This window comes from Magallana gigas, chromosome 4 (genome assembly GCF_963853765.1).
Source record: "Magallana gigas chromosome 4, xbMagGiga1.1, whole genome shotgun sequence".
NCBI classification, from domain to species: domain Eukaryota; kingdom Metazoa; phylum Mollusca; class Bivalvia; order Ostreida; family Ostreidae; genus Magallana; species Magallana gigas.
In genome coordinates, this window is record NC_088856.1 from 17580166 (window position 1) to 17585842 (window position 5677).

The 5677-nt window shown below is 34.8% G+C and overlaps 1 pseudogene; it reads left to right on the forward strand.

The window, feature by feature from the left end:
• Positions 1-690: 690 nt before the first annotated feature.
• Positions 691-2511, forward strand: LOC136275013 (macrophage-expressed gene 1 protein-like; annotated as a pseudogene).
• Positions 2512-5677: the final 3166 nt, after the last annotated feature.

The window sequence follows — 5677 nt, forward strand, 5'->3', positions numbered from 1 at the left end:
TGCAGTATAAATAAAATATGCATGTACCATTGATTTTATGTCATCTTTTTATTATGTAAGATTAAAAGTAGATACTTTTCTTATTATAGGCAAACAAAAGTAAAACCAGCGAGACCCGGAATATCTGGCATTAAAAACAATTTACAATACAAATCAAATACAATATACGTTAGTGAAAGTTGTGTAGTAATTTAGTAGAAAGCTGAGTGGCATCCATCGGGCTAACCGCAACTACACGTTAAACTACCCGAAAAGAACTTCTATTGGGGAAAATTATATTACATCTGATACCCATAGTCGTAAGGATTTCGAATAATTATTAGGGTTCATCAAAATGGGAAAGCATCATACATCTTAGCATTGACTAAGTGTGATACTAGAGAATAACGTATTTAATTAGACCTATGCATCTTAAACATGCATATTTGGACTTGGGAAGAAGTCATTCAGAGTGTATTTGAAAAACTTAAACTGCTTCCGGGACTTCTTAGCGCGAGTCTTACGGGACGCGCATGATTCACCCAGCACAGTTGTTGGCATATTTACAAAGTTTATCAACATAATAAATATAGATCGTAATTTGATATTAACTAAACTTCTAAAAGAAATATAATTATTTCCTCATTAATACAAACTGAATTAAAATTTAAATATTTCCTTTTTATTCATTAAATACGATATTTCCTATTAATGTTCTCGCCCTTTCTGGTTTGTTTTGCTATTTCACTATGGACCGTGGACGCCTCGAACTTTACCATTGGGGATCCTCGAGTCTGCTATGATGAAAAAGGAGAAAAGCCTTTTATGTTTGAGGTTCTGCTTGGATTTGATTGGTATAACCTCGTCAACGAAAACCGAGGCCTTGTTGTGAACTTCATTTATTAAAAATGTAAGACAACGGAAGACAGGTGGTATTTTCAATCAGACGGGGTCGTTACTATTCTTGTCAAGACGAGTCAAATGAACGTTGTTTTTTTTTTTTACAAGTTATATGACCACTGATCTCAGTATGATTCCGATACGGCGTTTTCTGTCAACAACGGAGCTTCGGCGACCATCAAAGGTGTGAAAATTGCTGCAAGTTTTTCCGCCGAATATGAACACATCAAAAAACATCAGTTGGATGATAAGTCGTTCACTACCAAAGTTCAGGCGAGGTTTGTGCGATATACAGCCAAAGTTCTTCCCGATGTACATCTTGACCAGTCTTTCCGTAATCGTCTGCTAAGAATCTCAGGAGATATTCAACAGAACCGGAAGTTGTCTACCAATTACGAGAGCGAACTGCTGGTCCGTGATTTCGGTACACACGATTTAACCAGTGTCGACGCCGGGACTTCCATTTTCAAGGTGGATCAAGTCGACTCCTCATTACTTGAAGATACTACAACAGAACGAGTAAAAATTGGGTTTTCAGCAAGCATTTCCATTCCTAGTATAGCAAGTGCAAGCATCAAAGATCAATATTCAAACAAAAAAAACGGACCTTGAGAAGTACATGAAAAGCGTCAAGAATTGGGACATTAGAACCTATCGGGGACCACCAATGAATCCGGAAAATTTCACGCTCAGCAAATGGACAACTACCATTGGGAATGATTTGGTTGCTGTTGATTGGAATGGGTTTCCAGTTGACTACGTTATATCCATGACAACACTCCCTGAGCTTTCTAAGAGTCTGGTAGAAGAGGTGGTTCAGAGTGTTCGACAGGCCATCTCGTCCTATTTTAAACACAACACGTATCCAGGATGTACAAACCCAGATGCACCTAACTTCAGCAAAATCTCAAAACTAGACGACGGTACATGCCATGCCCCACTCACTAATCTGAGCTTTGGAGGAGTTTATCAGGAGTGCCTTTTCAAGGGTAAACTTGTCAATAATGAAAATTTGTGTGACACACTTGCGACCAAGAATCCGCAAACACAGGATTTTTCGTGCCCAGACGGATTTTAAAATGTTCTTCTTTACAAAGGAACAACGCATAAAGCTCAGCAACAACATCAATGTCACAGTTGCTGGATCTTTTTCGACTGTTGTCATGATCAACCATTTTATGCTTCAGCAACGTACACATCGTACTGGTGTCGAGCAAAGCCAAACTCTGAAGTGCATGAGGATAGTGGATATCTGTTTGGGGGGGGGGGGGGGCTGTATTCAGACATAACCAATAATTTTGTCACTCAATCAAAATCATGTCCACAATATTTTAATTCTTTGCTGATTGCTTCCAATGTCAGAATTTGCATAAGTGATGACTACGAACTTGGTGCAAAGTTTGCGGTGCCTTTTGGCGGGTTCTACAGTTGCCAACATGGCAATCCTCTGGTTGATGGCAAATTGAGCACAGTGTGTCCTAAGGGATTCAGTAACCACTTAGCAACAATAGAAAAGGATTGTGTAATTCAGTATTGCGTGCGGACTGGTCTACTCTCTGGTTTAAAATTCCCATTCATATTTTAAAACAAAAAATCATTTTTATTTGGGGATTTGAATATTTTTTCTATAAGTATAGTGTCATTATATTATATTAACTTTTATATTTTAAGAAAAAAATGAAGTCAACCTTTTATTGCCACGTCTCTATCAAATAGATAAAGATTGGAATGAAGACAATTATTATTTTTCTAAGTAATATAACCAAACTTTTGACTTATAATTCAATGGTATTTAAGATCAACGAATAGGTTTTTGTAGATTGTCTAATTTTACAGGTTGAAGGCGATGGTATATTCGTATAAAAAGTGGTAAAAAAAGTCTCAGGAAAAGGAAAGGTAACCGGTTTGTTTGTACAGAATACTCAATGACATCACATATTGTGTATGCATGACAAATCGTGTTAATCTCTATACCTTTACCTTAGCTTCTGATTTCACTAATTTTTGTTTAATATTTAGGTTGCGTCTCACCCACGGGAGAGTGTGGGGAAACAGGATGAATCTCTGCCATTCAGTCAACTGAATGATAATTGAACGGTCTGGAGAGATGACTGAATGGCACAAATACGCCATTCAGTAACATTTCAGTTATCTTTTAGTCACCTTTCAATTGACTGAATGGCAGAGATTCATCGTATGAGTGATCATAATTTCTTATGAATTGCAAGCCCCTCTTACATCACACAGTATATGTAATAATAAAGAGCAGTACAAGGAGTTATAATATTACGAAGTGACATAAGCGTATTCAAAAATAAAACGTGATAAATGATTACAAACACTCGAAGGCTATATAAAACCCGACAGCATCTAAGTTGATCAATAATTTAATGCGTCCAAATTTACTGGTATCCATGTGGGTAACGCTTTTATGGGTTTTCATGATAGTGTAACGTTTTCGCCTTAATGAGTTCGTATAAGATAGGATAAATTCGAACTGGCCTATATAATTAAATTCTGGTAGCGAATTTATACTTGTTAAACCTGGTAGTTGTTATTTTGAAAGACATCAACAACAAGATAATAAAGGTTTTATGATTATATTCTGATGATATTAAATTCTATAACAAATCAAGAAACATTAAATAACCAGTTACGCAGCGTCACTTGCTAGATTTTATAATGAATTCCCCGAAATTCAAATAAAGTGTAATTAGAGTAAATTTTCCAATAAATATAATTTCTTAAAATACACAAATTCAATTACCTTGCCATATTGGGCTCGTCTGGTTACGACTTCGTAAAAAACACTGTCTGGTAACGACTTCTAAATAATCTGACTTCTAAATTTCAAAAACTTAACTGTAAACTCGAATACAATGTACTAAACTAAGCTAAGCTGATCAAAAAATACTAAACTGATTCAACGTCTAAAATGCTGACGTTTATATATGATGTCAAACAACCTTACGTGACGTTGCGCAACCCATTTGGTCAACCATTCTAGGTAAAAGCTACAATAAGTTCCCGCAACCGGAAGTATGAGAAAATGAAAGTACAAAACACGATAAACATGGGATGAGGTAAAACAATGATATACAACAGATTAAATACATTTTAGACATATAATAATGATGAACAATGCTTCCAGTTGTTCCTAAAATACATTAATAAATAGAAAATGTGTTTTATGAATACAAATAAACAACCATACATCAAAAATCGTTACAGTAGTAATTATTGATACATATTCAGTTTGCCAAGATAGAACATTTTCTGTCGGTTCAATTCCTGCGTCTTGTTAACTTGCGGGATTCTTCCGTCATGTCGTCAAAATGTCGTTAAATGTTAAATTTTTAAATGTTATTTTTGTGAGCAGCCTGCAGATAATGCCAGCTGAAAATAAAGATAATCCATGAACAAAAACATGTAACACTTGATAAAGATAATAATTCATTTTGTATTCAGTTTCAAGATAATTAATGATTGATTAAGTACTTATCTGCTTCAGTCACTTTGCTGAAAACAAAAATTCATTAAGTGAATTCCTATTGACAACTTTTCACATAAGTCGTCTTTGTAGTTTGGGCCTGTTTTATAAACAAATGAGGCCTGCTTTGAGAAAGAAACTGAACTATGTGAACCTGTTTATACGAAAGCCGAGAAGGATCATTCGAGATTCGAGATTCGAAATACGAGATTCGAAATACGAGATTCGAGATTCGAAATTCGAGATTCAATATCTAAATTAACCAATCAAATCAAGGATCTGAAAATGTGTATCCTAGCGACATCAAAATGTTCTAAATAAAATCATACATACATGCTCTTATATACAAATAAATGCTATGTTCACTTCTCTTTACCTAACTAAATAATTATTTGTATTTACTTTTACACAGAATATCTAAGTAGACTAGTAATAATGCAGTGTGCTTCGCGGATCTAAGTGATTTTGTTTGCCCTGGTGCATTTCCACCTGATGCGTTTGAACCCTAAGGTATTTCACCACCAGTAATAGTTTAAAACCCGGGTTTATTCACCCCTTTTGTGTAAAAATGCGGTTATGGTAGAGAACTTCATAAGCGTAGCTAATTTTTTCTGTAGGGGGTCCTAGGCCAATTTTAAAAAATTTTACTATGTAAATTTAATAAGCTCCAATTTTCCCGAGAAGGGGGTCCAGATCCCCTGACCCCCTCCTTTCTAGATTCCCGCATGAAGATTAGTACATGTATCTAAATAATCTAAATATAAATAATCTGTCCTGTTTCACTAATAAATATAAGCATTACTTATCGTTTTTATGTATGCATAGAGTGATACACTAGTACTATGATTATAAACAAATCATTGAGATATTATCACATCATACGGAATTATTAATAAATACAATTTTTGTTTCCTTTTCCTCTGTAAACAACTTATTATGAGTCTTACTTTTGGAATTGTTTTCAATATAGAAGGATACCTACTCTCTACAATTAAAGGTAGGGATGATAGGGTGCCAATTTGTTCACATTGCCGATTTCTTGTGCAGAGAACAGTAAAACCCTTTATTTGATTGTGCATGAATATTTCAAAATTAATTGTTGTACATATATTTTGTTATAATTCATTCATTGATATATCAACAAGAAAGAATAAAAGCATATGTTTCACAGCCAAGTTAAGTTTTTCTGTAGTTTCCTACCCCCCCCCCCCCGCACCAAAATTGACAATAATTACATATAAGTCATACAAATGTTTACTTTTTTTGTAAGTAACTCTCTAAAGATGTAAATAAGCACTGCAAACAAAG